Source organism: Sabethes cyaneus, chromosome 2 (assembly GCF_943734655.1).
Source record: "Sabethes cyaneus chromosome 2, idSabCyanKW18_F2, whole genome shotgun sequence".
NCBI lineage: Eukaryota > Metazoa > Arthropoda > Insecta > Diptera > Culicidae > Sabethes > Sabethes cyaneus.
Window position 1 is genome coordinate 245,426,420 of NC_071354.1, and position 15,822 is coordinate 245,442,241.

The following is a 15,822-nucleotide window of genomic DNA, read 5'->3' on the forward strand; positions in this document are numbered from 1 at the left end:
CCCATCTGCATCTGCAGAACAGACAGTGAAAATATCTTAACACTTCAAGCAGTCGATAATGTCGATAACTGACATATATTTTTGCTGCCAGTCTAACTGTGAAACTCTATGATCTGACAGTATGTGTGCTGTAAACCGAATAAAAGCTTGGTATTAGTTTGTAAAGCCACTTTCACACCTGACCTGTCGTATCCTTCGGTTATTTCCAACCGAGCCTTCCGGAATACGGAACAACGTCCGTCAAAGTCTATGTTCGTCCAAAAACTGACTCTTGTTTAGAGTATGCTATATCTTGCCACAGTATGCGTAACTCTCCTATTGAACGATACATTTCTCTCTTTGTCTCTTATCGTTCGTATGACGGTATTCTTCCTATGCAAGGGATTTCAGTTACACTCAAGTAAATAATTCAGTATCATTAGATTTATTTTACGCTGATTCATCTAACTCGGCTCGTTACCTACATTCACTCCCTCTTCTACTCTTCTGATAAATTATCCGAATAAAAACTCATGGCCATTCAAGGGGTCGGTCACTCGGCACAGCCGTTTTTATGTTAGGCGACTTGAAACGAGCCGAACTGTGCCGATGCTGTACCGAAAGTGCCGAACTGCAAAATTTGTTAAATTCATTAAAATCTGATAGATCTGGCAACCGTGCGAGATGATTTTGACAACTGGCAGTGCTCCCATTTCATATGTAAAATTGAACCGGAGGTGTCTAAAGACCTATAAATGTTATTTTTATAAGGCTTTAGAGGTGTGCCGTTTGATATCTCTGCAGTGCCGGGGCACTATGTGCTGAGTGTCCGACCCCTTGTGGCCATTATCATTTTTGACATCATCATCATTTTCGTCATTACCACTATCAATTTCGTCATTACCATTGTCATTTTCATTATTACCATCATCATGTTGGACAGTACCATCATCATTTTCGTCATTACCATCATTATTTGCATGTTTACTATCTTTTTCTTCATTACCATCATCATTTTGGCTTCAATCGTCAAAATCATCATAATCAAAATCGTCAACATAATTACAATTATCAACATCATCAAAATGATGTTCAAACTCATCATCATCTACGCCATCGAAATAATCAAATCAACACCAATAACATCATTATCAAAAGGCGAATTCGAGCAAAACTAATAGCAACCGTTCGCTACCTGGTTGTGATTATTGGAACTACAAAAAAAGTGCAATTCCCAAAATGCTTGCTGGCACCTATCCAGCTTTTTACGAGCCATAATGGCGGACGTGTTCGTAATATTTGGACAGCATTTTTGACATTTCCCTAACTACATCGCACGTGTTCTTTCCGCGCGTTTACGGTAAAACTAAGGGAACGTACGGAAAGAAAACGTGCGATGTATTAGGGAAATGTCAAAAATGCTGTTCAAATATTACGAACACGTCCGCCATTATGGCTTGTAAAAAGCTGGATATGGAGCTCAACTTTAAAAGTAATATTTTACTAAATTAACAACAGTGGGAATGATGAAAATGGATAATAAAGGAAAGAAAATGCATTTCCTTTCATTTGATATATATTGTTTCTGATTCGGGAGATTATTAGAGCTTCGCAAGTGTATTTATGTTTACGAACTGATAGGTTATCCAGCTTTTCACGAGCCATAATGTCGGACGTGTTCGTAATATTTGAACAGCATTTTTGACATTTCCCCAATACATCGCACGTTTTCTTTCCGCGCGTTCACGGTAAAAATTGTCAAAAATGCTGTAAAGCATTGCAAGCAGATGTCAGTGCGTTTTTTTTCCTCCCAGGTTTGACAGTGTTGTGGGGTTTGTTTTGATTACTTATTCGCAAGACCCAGAAGCAAAAAACTGCAAAAAGGACAAAATATATGTTGTACAGCACTGTTATCATTTTCCTGCTTCGGAAAAGTCGCGTGTTTCCGGTTTCCGCAAACAAGTGGTACGAATTACAAGTAATAAACCCACTAGCAATAAAATTAGGTTACAAAGGGAATCAAAACAAAACACACAAAAACGTCAAACCAGAGTTGAGGCACCGTGCAAAGGTTTGTTCAAATATTACGAACACGTCCGCCGTTATGGCTCGTAAAAAGCTGGATACATTCAACAGTTTCCGCTTTGAAAATTTCGGTGATCGTCAAGGGTAACCCAGCGGGGGTAAAAAACAAATTTGAACATCAGAAAACCTTATCTTGACTAACCTTGGATGCGTCGTTTTTATTTTTGAGTAAAATTTACCTAAGCTTACAATTTTTCCATCACTTTTCGTTTAATCATGCACACAGAAAAATTTCATGGTAAATTCTACCATTTTAGGGGTAAGCTTGACCAGAAAAGTATGGTGGTTTTCAACCGACTGGGAAAACTGGTCTAGACAACATTTTCATGGTTATTTCGACTATAAGCTTGAACAATGGACGCATGGTACGGTTGACCACGCATAGTAGGCATAACTATAATCTGTATACCATAAAATTGTCATCATTACAATGCTTTAGTTATCTTAACCACTTTTTGTATAGTTTTACTGACAAGAAAATAGTCATCTTGGACAAAAAAATAAACGGAACTAGCTGGTTGCAGTGACAATTTTATGGTAAAAATGACCATGTATGGTTGGGACAACTATAATTTCAAACTATACAATTGTCATCATGACAATGGTTTTGTTATCATGACCAGGTTTTGTATGATATTGCTGACAAGAAAATAGTCATCTTAAACACGCAATGAACGGGACGAGTTGGTTGTCGTGACAATTTCGTGGTAAAAATGACGTTATTAACTATTGTTGAAATAACCATGAACGTAGTCATCTCAACTATAAATTTTATAGTTTTTATGATCATTCACGTTATACTTACTCCGAATGAATCAAACGAATCTTTTGCAATAAATGAATGTGGTGCATCTGCAGGTATACTTGCAGAGAAACTTTCAAGTATACTTGCAGATGCACCACATTCAATTATTGCAAAAGATTCATATGATTCTTTCGAAGTAAGCATAATGTGAACGGTAATATATAAATACATTAGACGGATTTCTCATTATTTCACAATCCAAATAACAAACAATCGGTTATGTCTATACATATATATCGTAGATTACTATAATTTTAACAGGAATTTTACGTACGTTTTTGGTGTGGCTCTGCAGTGTAGGTTTGCTGACTGTGGTTACCTGCATTCCGAGTATAGATTCATCCGCGGCTAAAACCACAATTTGCGATGTTCAGCCTGCAGCAGAGCCGGTCAGATCTGGCATATTTAGCTGGAATATACTGAAGTGAAACCACTGGCTACCTATTAGTTTGAACTGCCTGAACATTAATCGAATGTGGCATAGACTTCGTTATCCTATTTGGGATGAGAAGCGGTTTTAGACGTGTGCTAAACTAACACATACCAATATTTACCTCAAAGTTGTCGAGCCCGTGTAGCTACTACTCTAAAAATCCTTATCATGATGGCACATCCAATGACGCTCATCGGTTATTGGGACTTCGAATAAATTTGAAACATCTCCCGGGGGCATTATGCAGCAGAATCCTGTACGGATGGGAAAATCGATAATCCTGGAAATAGTTTTCTGGACATATGCCGTATTCTTGACTGCAGACAACACGTCTAACTTAAGCCTATCCATGATGCCAATTAACTACAGGATAAGATTCTCCACCGTGCACCATGCATTGAAAATATTGTTATTTCAACTGTTATAAACGGCAAGCAAAGGTGATCTCCGTCAAGTGATTTACCAATTGGTTTCTGATCAATTTCATCAGAACAGGTTGGTACAACCGACATAATTAGCATTTTATATATGTTCGGTTCTAAGGGAAAGTCTGTCATACGGCAATCTAATCATGCCGGCTGTCTTTCGTTGTCTAATGCAGATAAAGAGTGCAATAGGTCTGAAGCAGGCAACAGTAATTCAACTAGCGGAGCATCCATAAAATCAAACTGCAGGAAATCGTTAATTCCCAGCTGAAATATCATTGTGGTCAAATCGGTACGCTAAATTTTTGGAACCAGCATCGGAAGCGTTTTACGTTCCATTCTAGTTTTTGAGATGAAGACTTTTTGCTCAACAAATCCTGGATTAACCACATAATAAATACCATCGACTGTGAGCGATGTTTTCGTTATGTCCGTTCGTAGTGTGTCAGCAACTTGAATAACAGACGACTGAAATGAACAAAATTGAATAAACATTGAAATACGACAAAAATTAAATACTCACTTCGTTCGTTCGTTGGATATGCCGTAGTTTCGGGGTAGTTTAAAGGCCGGCCGAAATCTTCCGATCAAGTAGGACGTCATAACTGCTGGTAGAAGTAGATTTTACGATTGAAATATTTCAAAGTCTCGGAGTTGCTAATTGTGACTCTGATCGGTTTTAGAAGTCTATTGTGCTCCAGTGTCTGCTGACGGAAATAGTTTGACGATGGTCTAGCTCAGTGGTGGCCACGGTACAAGCATATTGCGGGCTAAATCAGATCTCCCCAATAGATCCGCGGCCCTAAATGACTTCTGACATTAATAAATTCAACCTATAGTGTCCTTCCGCCATCTATCAAACCAGTTCGCGGGCCGCAAAGGCCAAATTCAAGAGCCGCAGTTTGGCCGTCACTGGTCTAGTTGGTGTTACATAGGATGTCATTTTGAATTATTCGACTGAAGGTACCGAAAGTGTAATCCTCGTTGGCATCGTTGGCAGTTCCAGAACCTGCTTTTTGTTTGTACGTGTGGCAGGATGTTCGAACTGGTTTGTCTGATCATCTGGATGCTACGCTTGTTCCGCACCTGCCACTCTACCGGTCAGGAAAAATATGTACTAACTTTTGATTCCTGTCGGTCTACTATATTGCCGCTTTCCTCTGTCGAAACGTATTTACTTCTGTTTTTTTTGCTGAAATATCCAGTAAAACACTGTACCTGGAAAACAACATATTAGCCTCAACCGTTTGAAACAGTCCTAATCGAGTTCATTGCTGGTCCTAAAAAGAGTTATTATGGTGTATTTGAAGATAATAAAAGATGATTTTTCTATTTCTTTACCTAAAGCACAAATGGTGCTTCCTGTAGTCCGTACGGTATGGAGTTATGATGACGGCGATTAAAACTTTGGATTGATTCTTTTTTTTTACTGGCCTAATAAAATAAAAAGTTTCACTGGCCTGTGGATTCCGATATAAAACATCTGTTGGTGAGCAAACCGTGATCATTGTATTGTATTTACGACGAATCAAGAAGATCTATGACGTGGATCTTGGACCCGGCAACAATACCGTTCGCACAATAGAGGCTAAATGTTGTGATTGCTGGATGGTGTTGGCTCATTCCTAGTTTTTGTAAAGAGCAGCAATCCGGTTATGTTCGATATTTCGGAAGCAAGTAACAGATGCAAATTTTCTTAAAAATATGTTGCGGAAAATATAAAGAAAAAGAAAATATTGTAGGGTAGATGCTCCAGTAATGGAGGGATTATGTCAGGGGAAAGTATTTAAAGACAATCAGAATGCTCAATTTACCAGTTTCCAATTTAACTATATGATAATATGGTGCGCCATAATGTTGGCTTTATATACATACCAAAATTATACCATTCTGTTGGTTAATATATCTAAAATATTGCTTTTACTGACATTAGTCTGTGCTCCTAAAGTAGTGGCAATGTTCCTATAATAGTGGAAAATTTGCCTATAATAGTGGAATTTTATTTACCGCCCTTAGTAACGCTTGCAATGTGCATGGCAGCTGGTGGATAACAACGTAGGCTTGTTTAAATGCTATGGTTTGTTATGAATTTCTTAAGTAATTGCACCGTTTTGGTCTACTCAAAAGGAATTTGTAATTTATGCACCAACATCTTAAATTTTAACTATATACGTTAGATAAAACTGTTCACAAATATACATTTAACAATCGAAAATTGATAATCTATCGAAATGATACTAAAATTCGCCAAAATTATGAAATGTTTCGAGTTTCCACTATTACTGGTTCACCCACAACCACTGGTACATCTACGCTACCCAACAAATATTTTTGTTATATAACAACTTATCAGGCGTTTGCTACTCGGTATTAGCTATACAATGGTTTTAATAAGGTATACTATTAAACAAAAATGTTTGTTGGGTATACAGAAAAATGAATTTTGTCTGTTCTGCATGTGCCTTATAGACTAGGAAACTACTAAACCGATCGGAGTGAAAATTTGTATGCGGTTTTTAGGGCCAGGGAAGGTTCTTATTGTACTAGCTAGTGCTGCTAATGAAAATACGTCTGTGCCGCCCAGTTGTAAAGTTTGTGCTTCCCAGTATGTATATTCAGGGTGTCGATTTCCTGGAAAAACCTGGAAAATCAGGGAATATCAGGGAATTTATTTTTGGATCAGGGAAATCAGGAAATATCAGGGAATTTCGAAATTCAATCAGGGAAATTTTGTTTACCCGGCAATATTGTTGATCAACTTTGGAATCAAATCAATTTTCGTGCAAAATATACGCAGATTGATCGGTTGAATTAAAACTTGTTACATGTCTAGTGGCGATTCGATTATCTTTCAGTTTGCCGTAAATTTTTTATTTGTTTTGCGCCGTACAATTGCCAGACTTCACTCGCTGTGGTACTCGAAATCGGCATTGGCAGGCCTCACGCACTTCACGAGACATCAAGAGCACAAAGCGGGATACAGACTGTTTACACGCGATCTACAGCGTTTTCACCAATTGCAGAATTTTACACTCAGAAGCCCCAAGCATTGATCATCTTTCTTCAGTGTCCATGATGTATGCCCGTTAAGGGTTACCGGGAGCATTAACGTTCTGTAGAATTTGCGTTTATGCGAGTTGGCAACCTTCGGGACTGGTTCAGCTGGTTACGTAATACGGCAGAAAGCTTACATGTTTCTCTGTTCTGACGTGATCCGCAGTGAGCATGCGACTCTTGGCCTGGTTCTTCTCATCTGTCATTTTCTGGCAATTGACATTAAACAAGCTGTTACACTCACCCTTATTCTGCGTGGATCTTACGACGAGATAGTGGTCAAAGTCGCTAAGAAGAGACTGTATATTGTGACTTCCAAAAGATATTGACCATTAAACAGGATCGATCTGGGAGCTAGAGTCTTGAATTTTCAAGTCGTGCGCACCCCATAAATCCTTTCGAACCTGTCATAGAATTCGTCCCTAGCAAAGCAAAGCAAAGTCTTGAGTATTAACCGTCACTAGACATTATCCTTCTTTATCGACAAACTTCGCAGCCGGCTGTTAGAGTACAGGAAAATTACGGGGTCAGTGCAACGATCCTACTGATTCTATCTAATAAAAACCGGCTAGCCGAGATTCGAACACAACTGACTTGTTAGGTCAGCATCGTACTTCGAAGCTAACTGGGCGGTTCAATTCGTCCCTAGTATCATTGAAGTTATGATTTGTTGGTGACTATACGTTGATTAAGCTTTAGTTGAAGAATTTGCCTTAATTCTCAACACCCATATACGGTCATCGGACCGAACGGCCGGCCACCGAACTACCTTCGAGTCAATGTTGCTCTCAAGCCTCGATAGTTGCAATCCAAAATCATGACACACGGCTTTAGTCTTAACTTCGCATACTGTCCACCATTGAGGGTTAAAATATTTGCCATTTGGACATTTTCTAACAATATATCTAGCTAAAGTTTTGCCGTACCTCGAAGCCAGCAAAACGCACATTTTTGTACCAAAAATCTTTGGGGAATCATCTCCTTAACCCCATACTTTTTTCAGCAAAGATAACAAGCTGAAACTTCCAGGAAATTTTTGTTTTAGTTTAACTGAAAACCCGCAGACATGTGTCCACCTTCCAGCGGCAAAGTTACTAGTTTGAGCTGACTGAAAATTAGCAAGATTTGTTATGTTTACACGGCTGTAATTTTGTTGTATGTAATATCTAAGCTTTGTGCAAAAACAGGTCGATTAGATTATTTCTCAATCTTTGTTTCTTTGGATTCAAGTTGATACCTCAAACATAACTGTCCCTAGACTCGATAGAAGAGGGCGTTTTCGAAACGCTGGTAAGAAATAGGTTAAGAATCTTTAATATGTGTTCTTAAAATATGAAGTAATCTAGCTTTAGTTTTCAGCAGCTCGCATAAGCCATGCTAAAGGGTTAAAAACTTAAGCTTGATATTCGAGTTTTGAGGGTCAGGGAAAAATATTTGAAGCATCAGGAAAAATCAGGGAAAGTCAGGGAATTTTATTTTTGGATTTGAGTCGACACCCTGATATTAAATAGCATATCCAAGAATCTATGTTTACTAGATCAACGGATAATAGAGTTTATAAATATTTTACTATACTACACAGGGTGGCTCCCATACAAATAAAACCCAAATTTTACATATCTCGAGAACAAATTGAACCAAATTTTGGATGAGGTGGGGTTTTCCCTTCTCTGGAAGGGGTTGTACTCACACAAATAAAGCGGATATTTTTGCAAAACTCAAAAACTAATTGAACTCGAGAAAAATTCTTCCATAAACATTAGTCAATATCAAGATCACTAAAAACTGCTTATATACACTAGATGATTCAGGGCGAGACGGCCGCAGGTCGCGAGTACTGCCGGCGGAAGCGCTGACCACTACGAGGGGGGGCAGTCCCCAGAGAAAACACCTCTGTCTAGGTTTATTTGTTTTCCTAGGTCTACTGCCCTCTATTACTTTCCTTCAGTTGGGTCCGAACGAGCGACGGCGGGTAAGTGAGGATCGCACCCGCGAAATAGTACTTTTCGCTAAAAGGGTTTTCGCGAAATGGTATTCCGCTAACACTATATTCCGCATTATGGTCAACTGAGAATTGGTTTTCCGCGAAAATTCGGCGAAATGTTATATAATCACGGTGAATATTTAAATACTATTAGCTTTATTTTATCTGCCGTAATAATAATGGTGGGAGCAGCCACGTAGCCAGGGGGGCCTGGCGGCCTTGGCCCATCCCCCGAAATATTTTGGCTCACATTTTTATCGCGGCACTGCAAGAGATCTGTCGCAAAGGCGAGAAGGTGTGGAGGATCCGTGGCGGTAAAGCCAAATTTTTCCAGAGCGGTGGAGCGATCGACGAGCTGGGAACGGGCTTCGTAGTATTGGGAAAAATGCAGGATCACGTAATGGACTGGAAAGCGATCAACGAGAGGATGTGTGTGTTGAGGATAAAAGGCCGTTTCTTCAACTACACCATCATAAACGAGCATTGTCCATACGAAGGTAGACCCGACGACGAGAAGGAAGCGTTCTATGTGCAGCTGCAGGCAACGTACGACAGCTGCACACGACAGGACATCAAGATCGTCATCGGCGATATGAACGCCCAGGTCGGCAGGGAAGCAATGTATAGACCGGTGATCGGGTCCCATAGCCTGCACACCGATACGAACGACAACGGCCAGCGATGCATGATCACCAGCGATGGTGATCAGAAGCACTTTCTTTTCCCACAAAGATATCCAAAAAGCCACCTGGAGATCACCTGACCAATGAACTTCGAACCAAATCGACCATATTCACATCGAGGGCCGGTTTTTCTCGAATATCACCAACGTACACTCCCTACGGGGTACGGATACCGACTCGGACAATTACCTAATAGCAGTACACGTGCGCTTAAAGCTAGATGCTTCGACCCTCGAAAACGGGTGGAGTATGATACGTTCGGCCGTCAACGGAGTCGCAACCTCGGCGCTAGGAGTGGAAACCTCGAGCGGAAACAAAAAAGTGGTCTCTAGGAAACTCCGGTAATATACGTGGGAAAGGCGAGACCACACGAAGCCAGCTCCCCCTCGATCCAAAGTGTGTTCGGCTACTGGTAGTAAGAAAACTACGGCCTCCATGAGGCCAAACCTCCGGTAATTCCGTCTCTCCTAAATGCCAGTGAGCGGAAAAATCACAAAAATACAGTGCAGATAAACCTTCCACTTGCGAAAGCTGTTTCGGGCGTAATTTTCAGGAGGTTTATCGAACACGGTGTGGACCTGGCCCTGGGGTGACATTGCGATTCTCGTTTCGAGTGATTTTGGTTCGTTTCGACCACGTTAAATGAATGGGCGAAACGAACTAAAATCACTCGAAACGAAAATCGCAATACCACCCCTGATTCAAGAGCCCTGGGTCTACAAAGGAAGAATACAAGGTATTCAAACAAGAACATGTAAGTTCTTCTATGATGACAAATATGATCCTCCGAGAGCTGCTGTCTTGGCCAACGCAAACATTAATTGTTTGCCCATTACAGAGTTCATCAAACGAGACATAGTGGCGATCAGAGTTGAGGTATCAATCGCCAAGGGAAATCCGATATTATCGTAGCATCGCCCCATTTTCCTGGAGACGTTCCTAAGGTTGCAACTCAAGAGGTTGCGGCGTTCGTCAAATTCTGCATAGAAGTCAACAAAGACTGTATTATCGGCTGCGATGCCAACGCTATCGCATTTTGTGGGGAAGCACCGACCAGGGGTGTGAAATTGTCAAAATTTTGCGGACTAAACATCCATGAATGACGACAATTTGGAACCAGCCAGCGTATCGAAAATAACAGCTAATAATAGTTAAATTATAACTAAAAGGCTACGTTTAACTGCTTTCTAATTAATTTCAGTTGTTTTTAAACGAATCAACCTTTAAGTAGGTCCCAGCACCAAAGGTATTAAAACCAATGAGTGGGACATGGACAATGTATGTGATTTGACAGCCACACCACCTCGCTGGCACCGACATCAACAATCGAGATGAGTGCCTTTTAGAATTTCTCTCGTTAAACAATATCGACATTGCTAATAAAAACAATGAACCTACATTCATGAATGCTATGAGGCAGGAAGTCTTGGACCTGATCTTGTGAGAAGCTAAGAGGCAAAAGGTTTCGAATTTGTGGGTTTTGCTGATGATTTGGTCATCATGGTTCTTTGAAAATTCGACGACGTGATATCGGATAGAATGCAGAGGGCCTTGGTGTAGTAAAGAAGGCCTGGGCATCAATCCCTCTATAACAACAATTGTTTGTGTTGTTTCACTAGGAAGAAGAAACTGAAATTACAATCTCTACACCTTAAGGAAGAAATTAAATGTAGAGTCTCGTCTCAGGAGTAATCCTATACGCTAAACTATCTTGGCACGCACACTTAGATTTAATAATTAGCAAGGCAGACTGCCTTATGGGTATGTTCTAGACTGGTAGGAAAAAAATGGGTCCTCAAACCAAAAATGGTGATGTGGGTCTATACCGCCGTTGTGAGACCTAAGATAGCTTATGCCTCGTAGGTATGGTGGCCAAAAACTAATAAAAGCCACAGCTATTGAAAATTTGAACAAACTTCAATGATTATCATGCATGGCCGTAACTGGAACAATGAAAAGCACACTTTCAAAGGTTCTAGAAGCTATCCTCCACTTACTACCCCTGAACCAACATGTTCAGTTAGAGGCTAAGAAAAGTGTCCTAACACTTAAACGATTGAAGACAATACTCGACGGAGATAAAACCGGTCACTTGAGTATCCTGAATCTTCTACCTGTTTGTCGGTCCAGCTGCGGAAATGAATAGTGATTGGATGGAAGCTAGAACCAACTATGACATCCCATACACATTAAACGAACCCTCACGTTCGGTATGAGTTGGGGAGGGACCTAGCCTCCACAATGGTTCAATCAAGTTCTATACCGACAGGTCAAAAATGGAAGTCAAAATGGGTGCTGGAGTGTACGGTCCCAGAACAAGAATATCTGTAGCTATGGGAGACTGGCCCACAGTCGTCCAGGCAGCGATAACAGCTATAATAGAATATAGGGTCAGGTGGAGCAAGACGGGTCACCTAAGGAAAGTACCCGATGCGTTTTTCTACGAATTCAATTTTAAAGCGGGGTACGCTGCTGAAAAGTAATGGGTAAAAAGATAGGACAAGAAATGCTCAAGAAATCGATTTCTTTTACGATTTCTTAAGCAGTACGCACCTCATAAGAAATATTATTTCACGTCCAGATGACGTTGGTTTACACGCAAGTGAATTAAAACGTCACTTTTCCGTACGGAATAATATCCGGCGCAATTATTACCACAAGAAAAAATGACAGGTGGTTGCTTGCATTGGAGTTGTCAAAATTTCTTCGGTAAATAACAAGATTTTTTCTTGAGCTGTTTTCTTTTCAGCAGCGTACCCCGCTTAAGCAGCTTATCATTTATTTAGATAAATCACTAATAATATAAATCCAAAAATAACCAAAATAAATAAAACGAAACAAAATAAAAGTTATATCAGACAAAAAGTGAAATGTCGGAAAACTACCCTTTTGCCGCATTAACTGTTTTGTGGATAAAATATATGCCGGGCCAGCTAAAAACTTATTTAATAACAACAATAAATAAACTCAAAAATATAGATATATGGACAAACATAGAGTGCCACACAAGTCTTTTTCAGTCTAACCCATCTTGCCCCTATTGAGCTGGTAGAACAAAATACATGTTTATTTAAAACTTTGTAGTATATAACAAACTAGCTGACCCGACAAACTTCCCCCATTGCTTAGCCTGATAAAATAAAGCGGATAGCATTTAGATATTCGCCATCATTGCAAACCATTTAGCCGAATACCATTTTGCGGAACACCAATTCTCGGTTGACTATAACGCGGAATATAGAGTTTCGCAAAATACTATTTCGCGAAAAACCTTACGCGGGATGTACCATTTCACGGAAAATCTTTTCGTAGAAAGTACCATTTCGCAGGGGTGACCCAACTGAAGGAAAGTAATAGAGGTCAGTAGAGCTAGGAAAATAAATAAACCTAGATAGAGGTAATCTCTACGGGGGGCTGCCCCTCACAGTGGCCGGCGCTTCCGACTGCAGGTCGCCGGCAACACTCGCGGCGTGTGGCCGTCGCACGCTGAATTATCTAATGTTACTATTGATAGTTTTTGGTGGTTAATCAATAACAAGATTAATGTTTTATGAAAGAATCTAAAATTGCTCGAATTCGATTAGTTTTTGAGTTACGCAAAAATTTCTGTTTTATTTGTATGAGAGTCCTTATCCCCCTACCACAGGGGTGAGGGGTCTCAAACCATCATTAAAAGAATGCTGGCTCCAAAACCCCCCCACATGCCAAATTTGGTTCCATTTGCTTGATTACTTCTCGAGTTATAAGGAAATTTGTATTTCATTTGCATGGGAGCCCCCCCCCCCTCCTAAAAACCGAGAGGGGTCCAATTTCATCATACAAAAAATTCATGCCTCCAAAAACACCCACATGCCAAATATGGTTCCATTTGATTAACTAGTTCTCGAGTTATAAGGAAATTTGTATTTCATTTGTATAGGAGCCCCCTCTCCTGAAGCGGGGAAAGGTTTCAATTCATCATAGAAAACATTCTTGTCTCCAAAAACACCCATATGTCATATTTTGTTCCACTTGCTTGATTAGTTCACGAGTTACGAGGAAATTTGTGTTTCATTGGTATGGGAGCGGCACTAAAAGCCTTTAAAGTTTTTAAGTGCTCCTCAAAAATTGTCTGGGATTGCAATTGCTTCTTACGGCAACTAAGCCAAGTGAACTCGGTAAAATTGTACTAGGTTCCTGGTCATTGCGCTATAGAGTGGAATGAACTTGCAGACGAACCAGCCAGATGTGGATCTAACCCTCCATTCACGGTTCCAAATCCATTTCGCTGCATCCCTGACTGTGTGCTGAAAAGTGAGCTGACACAACGGGAGAGCCGAACAGGCATGGCCAATTGGATGGCCGTACAATCCCTCAAACAATCATAAAAATTATAACGCCGTGTATTAGGGTTACTCAAAAGTTGACATCAAGAAATCTCAGCACGCTTACCGGTCTTGTGACAGGACATTGTGCGAGTAAATACCATCTTCGGAATCTCGGTTTCGTACAAGATAACATTTGTCGCTTGTGTAATGCCGAGCGTGATACCTCGGAACACTTGCTCTGCAATTGTGGAGCACTAATAGGACGTAGAGTGCAGTATCCCAAAAATGGTCTACCAGAGCCAAGGGAGATCTGCTTTGCGTCGCCGATCAAGGTAACAACGTTCAAAAACCAAGTCATCCCTGATTGGTACCTGTCTCGCTCCAGCTACGAGCCTATTACTTACTTAACAAGTGATAGGTAAGCTTGAAGCGTACAGTAAAAGAAATAAACGGGGCATAGCACAATAGTTCAAAATAATGGACGCAGTGGTAAGAGTACTCAACAGAAGAGGGAGTTTCATAACGCAATTCTTGACAGTTATTCAAGATCAGTGTTATCGCTCAGAAGTACGAAAAATCGAGCAGATATAGTATAATGGGGACATGTCAATCGTTCGCATTATTCCAATTTTTCTCGGTGACGGTAATTGCGGCTTTTAAAAGTAGAGAGTGTTGGTTATTGGGTTATTAGGTTAGGTTACATGCTATACATGAAACTAAAACTGGCGGTTGCTGAAGGCCTCAACAAACCACCTACTCATGGAAGAGAAATTAATGTATCTAAAGTAATTGCTCAGATTGAGTAATTTTTATAAAAGAGAATTTGAAATCAAAGCATATTAATAGCTAATACAATAAAAACATTAAATGCATACCTGTCTGCAAGATTCTTGTGTTTCGCAACTTTTGATGCAATTTGCAATCTATGTTCAGTAATGATTCTCTGCTCAATCGCTTGCGATAGTGCTTTTCCACTCGCGCCTCCACATATTGCGATCTCTCTAAGGCCTAACTCAAGAGCATGTTTGTCGCTTAAGGATTACTCGATCTGTATAAAACATTTCAATTAAATTATGACTTAAATTTTCAACCGTTACTCACCAGGTCATTGACTAATTCACAAGGGTATATTTTACGCTCAAGGATTGCAATTGGCAATCGTAAAGCCATAGCTTAGCCAGTACATTTCCTAAAAAAGTTATTTATCACAATTTGCTCCTAGTAGTTTGCGTCTCATGTGTAGTAATCCAAATATACCTGACGAATATTAAAGAAAAGATAATACCAATAATTCATACAATCAAAAAATATCGAATACTACCTATAGATGATGGTCTGCATGCAGATAGGATATATAAATTGCCTTTATTACAGTTCCAAATATACGTTTCCAACAGTCTATCCCGCAGCTCCCTCGCCGCAGTCAAGTTAAATGGAAATATTTGGACATCATTTCGCGTTTTATCCAAAAACACTTCACGGACACGTCTAAACCACCGATTGAACTGTTTAGAGCGGAAGTCCAGCACCATCCGCAATTAAAAAAATAAAACAGACAAGCTATAAATAACACCGATTACACCATAACAGTTTAGCAGTTTGTTTTTGTTAGTACACTACACAGTAAAATAATTCAACCTGTTTTCACGTACACAGAAAATAATTTAATACAATTTGTCACTTAAAGATTAGATTTTTTTTATTATTTATTTTGCACTAACAAACTGTTCATAATATCAAAAATTTTTTAATAAAAACAAAAAAACTCACAACTAAGCACATCACTCGTGACTCAAATTTTTCGTAATGGCGGTGCGGTTTCAAATGACAGAAAGAAAAAGGGCAAAATAAACATAAAATTGTCATCAAGAAACGCGTTTCCATAGTCGGTTGAAAAGCACTAAACTAATACTGTTACGATAACCCATAAAAATGTTAAAACTACCATGATATTCTTACAGTTAGTAAGTTACCAATTTTATGGTCCTATTGACAATTCAATATTGTTATATCAAGCTGCAAAAATATTGTCATTAGAAGTATGAGAGAAAAGTCAATTTAACCACG